Raw genomic sequence first — 18072 nt, 5'->3', positions numbered from 1 at the left:
AAGGTGTCAGAGCTATTCTCCCTATGGGCAGATAAGTAATTTAGATGTGCCAGAGAATGGGGGTGCCGGGAAAGGTTAATAGAAAATGCCATAGGCTGCTATTTTCTGGCAGCAAATGAAGCAGCGACTCTACCAGTAGGGACACGAGTTCTGCGCAAGAGAAAAAACAGAGTCGTTTTGCCCTGAATAAAATGTTATTGTCACATTAAAGAGCTGATATGGTGTAGAAATTAAAATGAAGTCTCTGGATAATTACACTGTGGCGGGGGCGTCATGGCTAACCTTTCACGATTCATTCCATTTGCTGAAACACTTTATAGATAAAACTTTCCTAAAAAAATGAGTCTGTGCTTGGCAGTTATATTTCTATAGGCTGTGTCTCCTGAATAATGGAGTTGTCCTGTAACAAATGAATTCCAATGAAAAGTGCTGAGCTTGGGCTTCTAATGAGCCAATCTTGGCAAACGCAGCTGGTACAGTCTCCGAGATGTATGTAGAGCTGAGATGCAGCTAAAAGCTCCAAGAATATAAGCCCAACCTACCAAAATTCTCTATTTCATTGAATAGGACAATCATTTTGATGCAATACAGAGCTATAACAATAAATTGATTATGCTAACTGCATTGAGCCAGTAAATACTAACTGCTGTTTGGTTGCTATGGGTTATTGGGTTGGGGCATAACATGGAGGAACAGCAGGCCCTCACAGATCCCACAGACAGGCAGCACCCAACCCCAACTGTTGCCTATGTAGGACCCTTACCCAACCCTTACCCAAGACTTTCCCCTCTGTGTGCACCTTAGGTTCCAAAACAGGTAAAAGGAACCCTAAATGGTCTCCAAAATTTCAACCCTCACCCAGGAAGTCTTTCTGATTTGCAGACACCTAAAGGCTTCTTTGCTTTCAGCTCTTGGCCACAGAGTTGCCCAAAGACCCAATCAGTGTCCTTCAGACTCCTTGTTTATTAGGTGCTACTGCCACTATTACTAAACGCCCACCACACCCTGTGATTTTACCAGATCCCTACTCCAAACTCAGCACTTTCCTTTTTGTCCTTCCAATGGGCAGTGCAGTTGGGACTGTTCCACAAAATATAGACATTTTGGAGGGATGATATCAGTTTGTGCTTCAGCTACTATAAGTATATTATTCAGGTTAGCAGTGTAATAACAGGTGTGTCTGCAAAAAGATAAAAATGAATAATTCTAACGTAAATATATTATATATGGACTCTTTGGAGCTAGGAGGAACATTCATTGCTACCAGCTGAATGCAGATGCATGCTGAGTATATAAAGAATGCTTTCCGCTAGTGATGAGCGAATTTTTTCGCCAGGCATGGATTCGCAGCTAATTTCCGCATTTTGGCATTGGCGAATTGTTTCGCGAAACTTCCGTAAAAATTCTCTGCGGAAAAATTAATTGTGCGGAATTTTTTTTTGTTGTGCATCAAATTGGGCGCAGTCGCGTCAAAATAGACATGGGCGACAGTAAAATAAATAGTGCGACAAATGCGTTTCGTGAAATTTTCACCGTTTCGCGAATTTTGTGGCGATGCGAAACAGGACAGATTCGCTCATCACTACTTTCAGCTAGTGTCAATACCTGCCAAGTGGCCAGACTTGCAAGAAGCAAGGGGTTTTTAAATAGTCACTATTAGGGCAATATCACATGGGGCATTTTTGTCTCATTAACAGTTTCCAGCTGTGCTGTCTCTTTCACTTAATGACAATTGCACTCACCCTGGCAGGCAGTCACAGAGTGTGGGACTATCACTCGAAAATACTAATTACAGCATTTTGTCCAGAGGGAAGCAGGACTGGTATTATCAACTGCAGGGCATAATTTGGACCAATTACCGATTTGGCAGGGAGGCCCAGACTGGCAATCTGTGGGTTCAGGCAAATGCCAGAGGGGCTGCTGTAAGGTGCCATAGACACTCACTATTTATTGGGCTGGGGGGGCTGTTTGTGCCTCTGGGTACTGGGAATGCCAGGGGGGCTGTAAGGTGCCACAGACAGTCACTATTTATTGGGCTGGGGGGGGGCTGTTTGTGCCTCTGGGTACTGGGAATGCCAGGGGGGCTGTAAGGTGCCACAGACAGTCACTATTTATTGGGCTGGGGGGCTGTTTGTGCCTCTGGGTACTGGGAATGCCAGGGGGGCTGTAAGGTGCCACAGACAGTCACTATTTATTGGGCTGGGGGGGCTGTTTGTGCCTCTGGGTACTGGGAATGCCAGGGGGGCTGTAAGGTGCCACAGACAGTCACTATTTATTGGGCTGGGGGGGCTGTTTGTGCCTCTGGGTACTGGGAATGCCAGGGGGGCTGTAAGGTGCCACAGACAGTCACTATTTATTGGGCTGGGGGGCTGTTTGTGCCTCTGGGTACTGGGAATGCCAGGGGGGCTGTAAGGTGCCACAGACAGTCACTATTTATTGGGCTGGGGGGGCTGTTTGTGCCTCTGGGTACTGGGAATGCCAGGGCCCAGGCCCAGACTGGCAATCTGTGGGTTCAGGCAAATGCCAGAGGGGCTGCTGTAGGATGCCATAGACACTCACTATTTATTGGGCTGGTTGGGCCTCTGTGTATTTTGAATCCCACTCCAGACCTGTAGGTAGGCCCCTTAGACCTCTCTGTAACCCACTGTAGCACCGCCTGTTCACCTCTCCCCCATGCACCCACCATACTTTGGCACAGTCTGACCCCAAAGAATTTTATGCCAGCTCTCCAAGCCCTAACATCATCTTGCAACAGAGTGATGAGGGGGGAGCTGTTGCTGGAAGGTATGCCATGTACATGGGCAGGGGGCCCTGGTGAGAAACCACTCCATGCTAAATAAAGGTAAAGGGGTGGTTCACCTTTAATGGAAAACTATACCCCCAGAATGAATACTTAACTAACAGGTAGTTTATATCATGTTAAATGACCTATTAAAGAATCTCGCCAAACTGGTATATATATATCAGTAAATATTGCCCTTTTACATCCTTTCCCTTGATCCTCCATTAGATACTGATACCAGAAATAAGCCCTTTTTTACATCTATCATAACATTGTCCTTGCATGCTATTTATAATATTTATAATATCTGATCCCCCATGTTCCTCTATAAGGAAGCCATATTTGTGCAGCAGGAGGCCGTTAGCATTAACTGACAGGCTGAGAAGGGACAGTCAGGTTGGTATATAGTATATTTTTTATACCATTTTATAAAAGCCAAATCTATTATGTAACAGGAATATACACGCCGATATGTGTAATACCAAATTACTATACAATAATATTACCACCCCCCCCACCCCCCCACTGTCACTTTAAAAATTCTTGTACATTCAGCGAAACGGGCTCCAGCCTTTATATTTTCTATGATAATTAACTGCATTGTGCGCCACGCTCCATGACAATGCGGCCCTCGTTTATCAATCCAGGCGGGCAGGCAGCTGACAGCGACATAAGGAGATCAACACTGAATAATTCCTTTAGTCCATGCCATGCAGCAGAACGTCTCCCTGGAAGAATTTGAATATTTATAGAAAATAGATACCGGGACGGCAGCAATCCATTAGGAGAAAGATGTATTGAATTCCAAAGAAAACTATTATAACGTGGGGGGAGTTTTGTTGAGAATATTGATTGATGCAGATGATGAGCGGCACGCAGCGCTACAGTCAATCAATGGGCAGAATGAAGGTAAATCGCTCCTCAGGCCATAAGTAAAATGAGATGGACTCTAATGTAACTATGAGATATACTCGCCCTGAGGTGGCCCATAACGTTCAGGTGTAAGCCAAGCGCTTCCTTGGCAAATTAAATGGCTTCTTTTTATTGAATGGAATGTAGTGTTATGTAGTTCAGTTTATTATTGGAAAGAGACCAGGACTCCTGCTATAAATGTAGTTGCATCAGCAATAAACTGCACTATACATACAAATATAAATTCAGGTCCATACAGAACTGATCTGCAGGTTTGGGAGTGGAAAAACCTGACTGACCTGCAGCGAGCCATGGCCTCAACACAACTGAACCACTGAGGGAACTTGAACTTAGCCTTATAATCCAAAATCAGTGTCTGACCTCTGTATGATGGAAGAACATCCCACCAATAATGGACAGTAGTAGAAACCTTCCCAGGGGAGTAGAGTGTAAGAATGTCTAACAGCAACGAGAAGTCCTACTTCATATGGTTTTGGGATGAGATGTTGGACAGACTGGTGTCTAGATACTTTGGCCGTATAGAATAGGCTTAATGTGTGAACTAGGGGATTAGTGTAATATCTGCATGGCCTCAACACAACTAAACCACTGTGGGATGTACTTGAACATTGATAAGAGCGAGGCCTTAAATCCAAAATCAGTGTCTGACCTCTGTATGATGGAAGAACATCCCACCAACAATGGACAAAATCTAGTAGAAACCTTCACGGAGTTGTAGAGTATAAGAATGGTTAGCAGCAACGAGAAGACTTCCTTCATATGGTTTTGGGATGAGATGTTGGACAGACTGTGTCTAGACACTTTGGCCGTATAGAATAGGCTTAATGTGTGAAGTACAGGATTAGTGTAATATCTGCAAAGTTTGTTTTAGACCTAGTAACCCATAGCAACCAATTACCAGGTTCCAGCTACTCAAGCTGGAACTGCAATATCTAAATACTAGGAGATCTTTAGATGGACTCAAGCTGTAATGGAAGAACCTGACTAGCCTGCACCAAGCCATGATCTCAAACCAACTGAGCCGCTGTGGGATGAACTTGACCAGTGATGAGAGTTCAGTTCAGAATTTGTCATCCAAAATTAGTGTTTGACCTCTGTGGCTATATAAATTGAAGCACATCCCACCAACAATGTTCCAGTATCTAGAGGAAACCTCCCCAGAGTGGAAGGATGGTTTAACAGCAAAGAGAAGACCAACTTCCCTGACCATATAGAGTAAAGGTCCCCATACACGTAAAGATCCGCTCGCCTGGCGAGGTTGCCAAGTGAGCGGATCTTCTCCGTATATCCCCACCTACGGGTGGGCGATATCGGGGGAATTTAGGCTAATTCAAATTATAACGACTTGAATAGGTGCAGTTGGTTCAGGGACCGCATCAATCAGCCTATGCGGTCCCCGATCCAACTGAATTTTCTAACCTGCCTGATTGATATCTGGCCGATTTCAGGCCAGATATTGGTCGGGCAGGCAAGTCGTTGTTTCCCCAACACAGGCCGATAAGCTGCCGAATCGGTCCAAGGGACCCGTTTATGGCCATCTTAAGCTGGATGTATGAACTAGGAGATTCAAGGAGATTGCAATACCAGCAAACTTTGTTTTAGGCCTTGTAACCCATAGCAACCAATTACTAGGTCACAATTACTCAAGGTGTGACTGGAAATTCTGAATACCAGGAGATCTTTAGGGGAAGTAAATTCCCATCTGGCACCATGTCCCATAATTCCTCATCCTGTTTGACTGTGTGACTGAACCTCCTGCCCAATCATTGTGATCATGAAAATAAGGGGTAATTATATCTTAGTTGGGATCAAGTACAGGTACTGTTTTATTATTACAGAGAAAAGGGAATCATTTAACCATGAAATAAACCCAATAGGGCTGTTCTGCCCCAATAAGGGGTAATTATATCTTAGTTGGGATCAAGTACAGGTACTGTTTTATTATTACAGAGAAAAGGGAATCATTTAACCATGAAATAAGCCCAATAGGACTGTTCTGCCCCAATAAGGGGTAATTATATCTTAGTTGGGATCAAGTACAGGTAGTTTTATTATTACAGAGAAAAGGGAATCATTTAACCATTAAATAAACCCAATAGGGCTGTTCTGCCCCCAATAAGGGGTAATTATATCTTAGTTGGGATCAAGTACAGGTACTGTTTTATTATTACAGAGAAAAGGGAATCATTTAACCATGAAATAAGCCCAATAGGACTGTTCTGCCCCCAATAAGGGGTAATTATATCTTAGTTGGGATCAAGTACAGGTACTGTTTTATTATTACAGAGAAAAGGGAATCATTTAACCATGAAATAAACCCAATAGGGCTGTTCAGCCCCCAATAAGGGGTAATTATATCTTAGTTGGGATCAAGTACAGGTACTGTTTTATTATTACATATAATTCAATATTTTATTATGGGGGTAGTGTAATAAAAGTCACGAAGCTTGCACCAGGTCTGGAAACCCAATGCAGCCTATCAGAAGCATTTACTGGTCAGTGATTGGATTGGACTGGTTAATAACAACTTTGGTTGACTATTAGACTTAGGGCAAATATTGTGATTTTCATCAAGCTCACTCTGTTCTACTGACTATAAAAGCGGGAATTTTCCGCTCCTTTTCTAGGCTGAAATATTACCATAAATATTAAAGGCGACTTAAGATCAATCATTTATAATTAAATTACTCACTGAGTAATTACTGTTTACCTTATTGGAGTCACTCAGAATCTTCATTTGGCCAATTGGAAATGGTAATTCATTATTCCTATTACTGAATGAATCTGCCGTCCAACTATTAAATATAAATGACCTGCACGACATTCATTTAATACAAGATATTCTCCAGGCAGGGTATTCAGGCTGAACTCATTTAACCCTAGGATAATGCCGATCTGCCTTCGCGTATGTTAAAGCTCAATGGAAGAGTTCTGATGCCCATTCATTAGGCTAAAGTATATCTTTATATAGAGGGAATGTATAAGGGCTGATGTAGGTGTTTGGATCATGGGAATATTGTTTTTCATCCTTTTTTTTATTTTCCTTTGGTTTAGTTACAGACTTTTCTTGCAGTTTCAGCCTTGCTTATGCTGCCATTGTCTCTCAGCCTGGCTGGGCACAATCTTTCTTTTCTCCTCCCATATGCCTCCTATTGAGTTGTAGTCGCAAAAAGCTAGTAGATGCCAAGCCACTTGCTGGCTTCTTCTATAAGATTATATTATTATTACAGAGAAAAGGGAATCATTTAACCATGAAATAAACCCAATAGGGCTGTTCTGCCCCCAATAAGGGGTAATTATATCTTAGTTGGGATCAAGTACAGGTACTGTTTTATTATTACAGAGAAAAGGGAATCATTTAACCATGAAATAAACCCAATAGGGCTGTTCTGCCCCAATAAGGGGTAATTATATCTTAGTTGGGATCAAGTACAGGTACTGTTTTATTATTACAGAGAAAAGGGAATCATTTAACCATGAAATAAACCCAATAGGACTGTTCTGCCCCCAATAAGGGGTAATTATATCTTAGTTGGGATCAAGTACAGGTACTGTTTTATTATTACAGAGAAAAGGGAATCATTTAACCATTAAATAAACCCAATAGGGCTGTTCTGCCCCCAATAAGGGGTAATTATATCTTAGTTGGGATCAAGTACAGGTACTGTTTTATTATTACAGAGAAAAGGGAATCATTTAACCATTAAATAAACCCAATAGGGCTGTTCTGCCCCCAATAAGGGGTAATTATATCTTAGTTGGGATCAAGTACAGGTACTGTTTTATTATTACAGAGAAAAGGGAATCATTTAACCATTAAATAAACCCAATAGGGCTGTTCTGCCCCCAATAAGGGGTAATTATATCTTAGTTGGGATCAAGTACAGGTACTGTTTTATTATTACAGAGAAAAGGGAATCATTTAACCATTAAATAAACCCAATAGGGCTGTTCTGCCCCAATAAGGGGTAATTATATCTTAGTTGGGATCAAGTACAGGTGCTGTTTTATTATTACAGAGAAAAAGGAAATCAGTTTTAAAATTCTGAATTATTTGATTAAAATGGAGTCTATGGGAGACGGGCTTTCCGTAATTCAGAGCTTTCTGAATAATGGGTTTCTGGATAAGGGATCCCATACCTGTACTTTAGACAGGGAGGAAAGAGGAAGTCGTAGACATCCTGGGAAGCATGGAGTTTTATGGAAGGCTGAAACTGCATGCTGCTTTGAAGATATTATGGTAAACAAAGCAAAAGGGAAATAGTTGTATATTTACCTGCTAATATTCCACCTAGACAAATACATAAGGAAATTAAAAAAACAAGATACAGTGGCTCTTTAATTTTAACTGAACCTTTGATATGTTTTTCTCTTATTTTGTTTCCTCCCATAATAATGTGTGCTGCTCGATTAAATCGTATATTAAATTGTTTCTCTTTCTCTGTCTTCTACTTCGCTGCTTTATTTAAGGATATAAGGTTACCTGCTGCTTTTTAATTTGCTGCATGAGAAAAATTGAGTTTATTTGGAACGGAGACGTCAGTTGAAGTTATTTCATTTTCATAATTATAGGCAAATAAAGAAAGTTCCATGCCAACTAGTTAGGATCTATCTGCCTACCTACCTATCTATCTATCATCTATCTTCCTATCATCTATCTATCTATCTACCTACCTATCTATCTATCTATATATCTATCTATCTATCTATATATCTATCTATCCATCTATCTATCATCTATCTTCCTATCATCTATCTATCTATCTATCTATCTATCTATCTATCTAGCTATCATCTATCTATCTATTTATCTATCATCTATCATCTATCATCTATCTAACTATCTTCCCATCATCTATCTAGCTATTATCTATCAATCTATCTATCTATCTATCTATCTATCATCTATCTATCTATTTATCTATCTATCCATCTATAATCTATCTATCATCTATCATCTATCTATCTATCTATCTATCTATCTATCTTTCTATCTATATCTATTTATCTGCCTATCTATCTATCTATCTATGTATCTATCTATCTATCATCTATCTATCTATCTATCTATCTATCTATCTATCTATCATCTATCTATTTGTTTATCTATCTATCTATCATCTATCTATCTGTTTATCTATCTATTTACCACGAGTCATGTCAGGGGAACCTCATTCACCTTAGTTTATCATGGTATTTAGGCGACTGTAGAAGGTTCTGCCATCACAGCTTCTGGCTGTTATGCTTCTTCCAGGACTGGTGTTTTCATTAGTTCCATGTAGGGGGGTAGGTGTGTTCCATGCCAACTAGTTAGGATCTATCTGCCTACCTACCTATCATCTATCTGTCTATCTTCCTATTATCTATCTATCTATCTATCTATCTATCTATCTATCTATCTATCTATCTATCATCTATCTTCCTATCATCTATCTAACTATCTTCCCATCATCTATCTAGCTATTATCTATCTATCTATCTATCTATCTATCATCTATCTATTTATCTATCTATCTATCTATCTATCCATCTATAATCTATCTATCATCTATCATCTATCTATCTATCTATCTATCTATCTATCTATCTATCTATCTATCTATCTATATCTATTTATCTGCCTATCTATCTATCTATCTATCTATCTATCTATCTATCTATCTATCATCTATCTATCTATCTATCTATCTATCTATCTATCTATCATCTATCTATTTGTTTATCTATCTATCTATCATCTATCTATCTATCATCTATCTATCTGTTTATCTATCTATCTATCTATTTACCACGAGTCATGTCAGGGGAACCTCATTCACCTTAGTTTATCATGGTATTTAGGCGACTGTAGAAGGTTCTGCCATCACAGGTTCTGGCAGTTATGCTTCTTCCAGGACTGGTGTTTTCATTAGTTCCATGTAGGGGGGTAGGTGTGTTTTCACGTTTCGGGTGCCGACTCTATCATAGAAATCTGCACCAGCCAAGTTTTTTTACCTTGATATAGAATAAGGTGTAAAGCCTATGTATGATTCGGCTTTATAGGGGAAGAGCATTTGTTTCACTTTTTTCATTTAGTTCAATCACATTAAACATCTCATTCAGCTCTATCTATATTTCCCTCTCTCACTGGGCCCCATAACAAACAATAACGTACCATATTCATATTTAAAGGGGTTCATTTAATCAGCAGCACTCAGTGTCCCAATATTTGTATGACTGATCCTTTTTTTTTGCCCAAGCAAAACCCCTGACTGAGCCCAGGCTGGAGAGGCACGGGCGGGGTAAGGGAAAGGCCCCAGGGGTATAGAAGCCCTTGGTCAGGCATCAGGCCCTGTGAATGAGGGAGTAGGCTATGGTAGGAGTAGCTCTCGTAAATAAGGGTTACAGCAGCTTTATTTCTGCGCAGTTGCTTTGACCATCGCTTCAGCTAATCTATGATAGGGAATATAGAGTTGTGCTAGATATTTATATTTAACTATTGATTGATAAGAATTAAGAACTAGAAGACTACAAGAAGACTGGACATTTGTATATAGGAATTGGCTAGCTGGATACCTTGTATCGTTTGTGCATTTGGGACTGGTTTCCCTAGGCAGAAAACATCAATAATTGCACTGTGATCAGCTGGTTTGGCAGATCACCGTGCTGTTTTGCAGTCCCATTGACCAAGACTTGCAGTCCCATTGACCCAGTCTTGCAGTCCCATTGACCCAGTCTTGCAGTCCCATTGACCCAGTCTTGCAGTCCCATTGACCCAGTCTTGCAGTCCCATTGACCCAGTCTTGCAGTCCCATTGACCCAGTCTTGCAGTCCCATTGACCCAGTCTTACAGTCCCATTGACCCAGTCTTGCAGTCCCATTGACCCAGTCTTGCAGTCCCATTGACCCAGTCTTGCAGTCCCATTGACCCAGTCTTGCAGTCCCACTGACCCAGTCTTGCAGTCCCATTGACCCAGTCTTGCAGTCCCACTGACCCAGTCTTGCAGTCCCATTGACCCAGTCTTGCAGTCCCACTGACCCAGCCTTGCAGTCCCATTGACCCAGTCTTGCAGTCCCATTGACCTAGCTTTGCAGTCCCATTGACCCAGCCTTGCAGTCCCATTGACCTAGCTTTGCAGTCCCATTGACCCAGCCTTGCAGTCCCATTGACCCAGTCTTGCAGTCCCATTGACCTAGCTTTGCAGTCCCATTGACCCAGTCTTGCAGTCCCATTGACCTAGCTTTGCAGTCCCATTGACCCAGCCTTGCAGTCCCATTGACCTAGCTTTGCAGTCCCATTGACACAGCCTTGCAGTCCCATTGAACCAGCCTTGCAGTCCCATTGACCCAGTCTTGCAGTCCCATTGACCCAGTCTTGCAGTCCAATTGACCCAGCCTTGCAGTCCCATTGACCCAGTCTTGCAGTCCCATTGACCTAGCTTTGCAGTCCCATTGAACCAGCCTTGCAGTCCCATTGACCCAGCCTTGCAGTCCCATTGACCCAGCCTTGCAGTCCCATTGACCCAGCCTTGCAGTCCCATTGACCCAGTCTTGCAGTCCCATTGACCCAGTCTTGCAGTCCCATTGACCCAGCCTTGCAGTCCCATTGACCCAGCCTTGCAGTCCCATTGACCCAGCCTTGCAGTCCCATTGACCCAGTCTTGCAGTCCCATTGACCCAGCCTTGCAGTCCCATTGACTCAGTCTTGCAGTCCCATTGACCCAGCCTTGCAGTCCCATTGACCCAGTCTTGCAGTCCCATTGACCCAGCCTTGCAGTCCCATTGACCCAGTCTTGCAGTCCCATTGACCCAGCCTTGCAGTCCCATTGACCCAGTCTTGCAGTCCCATTGACCCAGTCTTGCAGTCCCACTGACCCAGTCTTGCAATCTCATTGACCCAGCCTTGCAGTCCCATTGACCCAGCCTTGCAATCTCATTGACCCATGGACCCATGTTCGGATCTGATTCCCGACCTGTTATTTCGGGACTCTGGCACATTTACTCTGCCATTAACTCCTCTGTTAGAAATATAAATTCACATTTAGTTGTTATTATAACACTGGCTTTGGTTATTGTTCTTCACTGAACATTTCACCAAGTCTAGTTCTTCAAAAAAAGATGTTCCTTTAGACTTCCAGAACATGGCCTGGGTTTGCCACACTTCCTAGGATGCTTCCTTTTCTCTTCATGGCCAGTCATTCTGATTCTTTTGGTCTTCCTTGCTCTCATCCCCGTAACTATAATACTGGTGCAACTTTATGCCCATAAACCCGGTGTAAAATATGATGTATGGCCTCCATCCTTATATCTCCTAAACACATATGTACTCAATGCCTATTAGTTTATTTATCCCCAACCCCATCTACCCACATCCCTCAACATCTTCATATGGTATGGTGCAGAGGCCTCCCCTTAGATTCAGAGGCCCCACTGGAGCTGTAGCCCCAAATTCCCATGTTGCCTCCCAAGTTGCAGCTCCCTTCCCCATATATACAAGAAGTCTTCCTCTCGTTGCTCCATCTCTCGCCCTGATATCTATTTCGAGCAAATTCCACTGTAATTTCTGCTTGCCTCCTTCCTTTCCTTTCGCCATTACAATCCTTTGTTTCTCGAGGCGCCCGCCAGTGATTGTCATAAACTTTCATTAGTTAAACCACATGTGTCCCATCCCCATCTTTGCTTCCCAGCACGTCAGACAGAAAATGATTCGTATGCGGCATATGGCCCCGACGCCAATAAATGGTTTTAACGGTTCAGCCAAACGCCTGACTAAATTTAACAATTAAATTAATCTCTATTAAATGAAGTCGAATCCAAAGTGAGATTCTTGTTGTGATGTTTGTTGCCTGATTAATTGGCTTGTCAGGATGTTGCCATGGACTGAAATGTTACATATAAAAGCTTCTTGTATATTGTAAAAGTGTTTTATTTGTGTCAATGTTACATATTCAATTTTGTATCTCTCTTCTGGAGTTGTGCCACCTTGCAGCAGATGGAGATAAATGACTGCCCACCTGGAGCTCATTGGGGGTTTGCCATTGGAAGTTGTTGGGCCCTATACTGGATGGTTAAATGATTCCCTTTTCTCTGTAATAATAAAACAGTACCTGTACTTGATCCCAACTAAGATATAATTACCCCTTATTGGGGGCAGAACAGCCCTATTGGGTGTATTTAATGGTTAAATGATTCCCTTTTCTCTGTAATAATAAAACAGTACCTGTACTTGATCCCAACTAAGATATAATTATTCCTTATTGGGGGCAGAACAGCCCTATTGGGTTTATTTCATGGTTAAATGATTCCCTTTTCTCTGTAATAATAAAACAGTACCTGTACTTAATCCCAACTAAGATATAATTACCCCTTATTGGGGGCAGAACAGCCCTATTGGGTTTATTTCATGGTTAAATGATTCCCTTTTCTCTGTAATAATAATAAAACAGTACCTGTACTTGATCCCAACTAAGATATAATTACCCCTTATTGGGGGCAGAACAGCCCTATTGGGTTTATTTAATGGTTAAATGATTCCCTTTTCTCTGTAATAATAAAACAGTACCTGTACTTGATCCCAACTAAGATATAAATAATCCTTATTGGATACAAAACAATCCTGTTGGATTTAATTAACGTTTTATTGATTTTTTAGTAGACTTAAGGTATGGAGATCCAAATTACGGAAAGACCCCTTATCCGGAATACCCTTGGTCCCGAGCATTCTGGATAATGGGTCCTATACCTGTACTATATTCATTGCAATGACTGCACTACTGTAGAACCACTGGTCGCTATGGGTTACTAGACTCAGATAAACTTGTTACGACATCATCCCCATGCTCCTGACTTTTTCATTTAAGATGATCTTGTTCATATTTCTGCTTTTACAGCAATAAAAATGAAGTGCGTCTTTGTGCCAAGAAGGGCGAGATGTTATTTCTGCAATGTCAGGGTCGGATGAAGGGCCCCCGGCAAGCCTGCAGCTGATATTTATGACGGGTCCATTTCCCCGAAGGTTTTAAAAGATACAATATAATATATATGGAGAGTCCATAAAGTCTCTATGGCTGGAACTTTTACAGGCCACACACCTTCAGTTCTAGCAATGCAATCACTAAAAGTCGCCTGGGCGGCTTAAAAGTTATATAAAGAAATAGATTTATATTACTTTTTAAAAATATTACTGACACGTTTATTGTTCAGGAGGAATAATGGACTATATTCCCTTTTACTTCCTTCTGATTATAGAATGTCTGTCTAGTAGAATATTTGCCATAGTCATGGTTCTTTACCCACCCAAACTATTTAAAGCAATACTGACATGGGAAAAAATGTTTTTTTTCAAACCCCATCAGTTAATAGAGCTTCTCCAGTAGAATCCTGCATTGTAATCTGTTTTTCCCATGGGGCTAGCCATATTCTTCATTTCCCAGGGTGCCACAGCCATGTGACCTGTGCTCTAATAAACTTTAGTCACACTTTACTGCTGTGCTGCAAGTTGGAATGATATTCTCCCCCCCCCCCCAGCAGCCAATCAGCAGAACAATGGGAAGGGAGCAAGATAGCAGCTCCCAGTAGGTATCAGAATAGCACTCAATAGTAAGAAATCCAAGTCCGGCTTGGGACTCCTCCAGTTACATGGGAGTAGGAGAAACAATAGGTTAGCTGAAAGCAGTTCTAATGTGTAGCGCTGGCTGAAAGCTCAGACTCAGGCACAATGCACTGAGATGGCGCCTACACACCAATATTACAGCTACAAATACATTTGTTGGTTCAAGAATAAAATGTTAAATGGCAGAGGGAATTATTTGCTATGTAACAGTGTCATTAAGAAACAAAAATTACCCAATCAAATCATGACAGAATCCCTTTATTTATCTCACAAAATTCTTTTTTCTTTCTAATCTTATATCATAAATGTATGATAAGAGGGCCCTTTGCTATCTGATGAAGGAGGCATCTTCTGATATTTCTCTGCTCATAAGTGATGAATGGATGGAAATATCCCAACCTGTTCCTGCCCTAACCCACCCCTTCTCAACCGCTGCAGTTTACAATTAAAAGTGGGCTTATTCATAAACACCGCAACCAATCAGTGATATTTTTTTTGGCCAGCTGCAGGTAGATCAAATAAAAGCAAACATCTAATTGGTTGCCATGGGTTACTGCCCAGGTACAAATTTGCCCAGTGTCTATAAATAATCCCACAGGTGCGACCCAAACCGATCACAATTACCAAACCTGCCCGACCTTCTACTCACTTGTATCTCTCTTCTATCACAGACCAGCAGGGGGCGCTGCTCTTAATAAAATCACAAACACTAAAAGAAGAGAAATAAAGTAAATTGTGCTTTGTTGAAATTGTTTGGTGGATTTGAGCTTTTCTTTTCCACTTTTTATGTGCAGACAACTTACGAGGTTGCAGGGATGTGATAAAAGGTAACAAAGAGGTTTCAGAACAATTTTTGGGTAAGATCAAGGGTGAAAATCCTGTAGAATATAGCTTTCTCACATGGCAGGTAAAAGGGTGAAGGGGGGGGGGGGGTTTGTTTTAATGGGCCCAGTAGGTACCAGATATAAATTTAAACCAAAACTTATTTTTGCTTTCATGAAGAGCCAGGGGTTTCCTACCAACTGCCGTCCCCCCGCGCCAGTAATACAAGCTCAGGCAACACATCTAGTGAATTTATTTACCCCCGGCCGAGGGAAAGAAGCGCCACACCGGCCCCAGCTTCCAGTTTGCTGAATGTAACAAGCACGGTGAATTAAAATCATTAATCTCCGGTATAGAAATGTATGGCTTACGTGGCTGCAGTTATAGCGATTATTTATTGCCCTTTAAAGAGGAAAACGCGCCGAGGTTTTCCCTCTTTGGATGTGACAGGAAAACTCTGATTAAATGGAAGATGCATTTCCCTGCTGGTACCAAGGGGAACATGAAGCAGCGGCGACACCGGAACATTTCCCATGGGGCACGCGCAGCAGTCGGAACCAGCGGAGGGGCTGTAGCTTGTAGTGGACGTGCAATGTTGCCGCAAATGGTCCACTGGGGACATTGATTTATAAAGAAAAGTGTTAATAATGGAATAAAGATGGCTGTTTTCTCCCCAACAGTTCTTTGTCTTTCCCTTATATTATAGGCATTAGGCGTTTACATGGGAAATATACGGGTTAAATGGGTTGTTCACCTTGGAGTTAACTTTTAGTATGATAGAGACCAATATTCTCAGACAATTTGCAATTGGTCTTCATTTTCCGTCGTTTTTTTTTAAATATTTCACTTTTTGCTTAGCTGCTCTCCAGTTTGGAGCTTCAGTTGCTATCTGGTTGATTACCTTAAAGGAACAGTAACACCAAAAAATGAAAGTGTATAAAAGTAATAACAATATAATGTACTGTTGCCCTGCATTGCTACAACTGGTGTGTTTGCCTCAGAAAGACTACTATAGTTTATATAATAAGCTGCTGTGTAGCCATGGGGGCAGCCATTCAAAGGAGAAAAGGCACAGGCACATAGCAGATAACAGATAAATCCCCATTATATGGGGCTTATCTACTAGTTATCTGCTATGTAACCTGTGCCTTTTCTCTTTATTTCCAGCTTAAATGGCTGCCCCCATGGCTACACAGCAGCTTATTTATATAGTAGCTTTTCTGTAGCAAAAACACCATTTTTTTTGCAGAGCAACAGCAGATTATATTTTAATTACTTTAAAACACTTTAATTTTTTGAGGTTACTGTTCCTTTAACAACCAGGGAGTGGTTATAATGAAAGACTGAAATATGAATAGGGGAGAACTTTAATACAAAAATAACTATAAGTATATATAAATAAATAACTATAAGATTGTAGCTTCAGAGTACAATAGTTTTTGGGTGCCGGGGTCAGTGACCCCCCATTTGAAAGCTGGAGAACGGAAGGCAAGTAATTCAAAGACTCTCAAAAAATAAATAATGAAGACCAATAGGAAAGTTGCGTAGAATTGGCCATTCTATAACATACTAAAGTGAGGTGAACCACCCCTTTAATCCAGTAACCATTCCCAGCCTTTAGCTTTGGGCACTGGTTTTCATGATACCATCTGCACCACATAGTTCTACATTGGGTTGTTGGGTCCATTAACCAATAATTTTATCCTGTGGTTGAAGAGTTATTTACAAAAGCATAATGCAGTGTCTTTTCCCATAATTCCTATGGAACTCTGGCTGCACTACAAGTTGTGTTGCCTCACTTGCACCCGTCGTAGCACCCTCGTAGGAGCTGTGAGTCGCTGCACCGAGGAGAGGCAATGTGGAGTTATTATTCCAGGCTCATTGTGACCACCGTTCCTTCACCTTTATTTTCTATTAAACGTAAAGACGCTAAAATGTTAAAACCACTAAGAAAGGAACAGAGCTTATTATATCTATTTAGTCATATTTAATGTGTAGACTAAATGTCATACGTGAATTAACAGGGTGTCTGATTGAATCAGTTATAGAACCGTATCTAGCGGAGTCCAATTCCTGGCACAGTTCCTACTTGCAGCACCTCCCCAGGGGCAACAGGCAAAATGAATTTAAAAGATAATGTAATGCTACAATTATTTCTATGTGACATTATTACATAAAAATTAGCCCCACTTTCACTGCCGTCACGCGTTTCGCATTTGCTTTCGCAGGACTGAGACTCAATCTGAGGGGCCAGGAATTGGAGAATGGGGCCCATAATGGATTTAATCACTCTTTTAGGCCATATATGACATTTGGGGGCCATTTAAGCAAAACCCCACGTGGGTTTCCATAACTAATGCAGGAGGTTCAGGACAAAAAAGCTCGGCGCCTTGTAGTTTTGCTCAGACAGCAAAAGGGGTGGAGTTTCATGCTAGACAAGGAAGTTCTTAAGAGAGTTACAGTTCAGCTGCTTCTAATAGAGAAACAAATTAAATATATATATGCACTGTTAGTAAAATACCTTAACTAATGATGTATTTTTAACCAAACTTAACTCACACAGGGTCAGTTGTGGTTTTACACAAGTCCAGTGAGTTTTTTGCAGGTAAAATAAAGGTTGGATTTTAGATCAACTCATTGGGCTATAACAGGAGTCAGGATAATTTCTGCCCCCCCCCCCCCCCTTTAATCCAGTAACCATTCTCAGCCTTTAGCATTGGGCACTGGTTTTCATGATACCACCTGCACCACATAGTTCTGCATTGGGTTGTTGGGTCCATTAACCAAAGTACAATAGTTTGATCCTCTGTGGTTGAAGAGTTATTTACAAACACATAATGCCGTGTCTTTTCCCATAATTCCAATGGAATTCTGGCTCGACTACAAGTTGTGTCGCCTCACTTGCACCTGTCGTAGCACCCTTGTAGGAGCTGTGAGTCGCTGC

Source organism: Xenopus tropicalis, chromosome 5 (assembly GCF_000004195.4).
Source record: "Xenopus tropicalis strain Nigerian chromosome 5, UCB_Xtro_10.0, whole genome shotgun sequence".
In the NCBI taxonomy this organism is placed as follows: domain Eukaryota; kingdom Metazoa; phylum Chordata; class Amphibia; order Anura; family Pipidae; genus Xenopus; species Xenopus tropicalis.
This window is presented reverse-complemented; position numbering follows the sequence as displayed.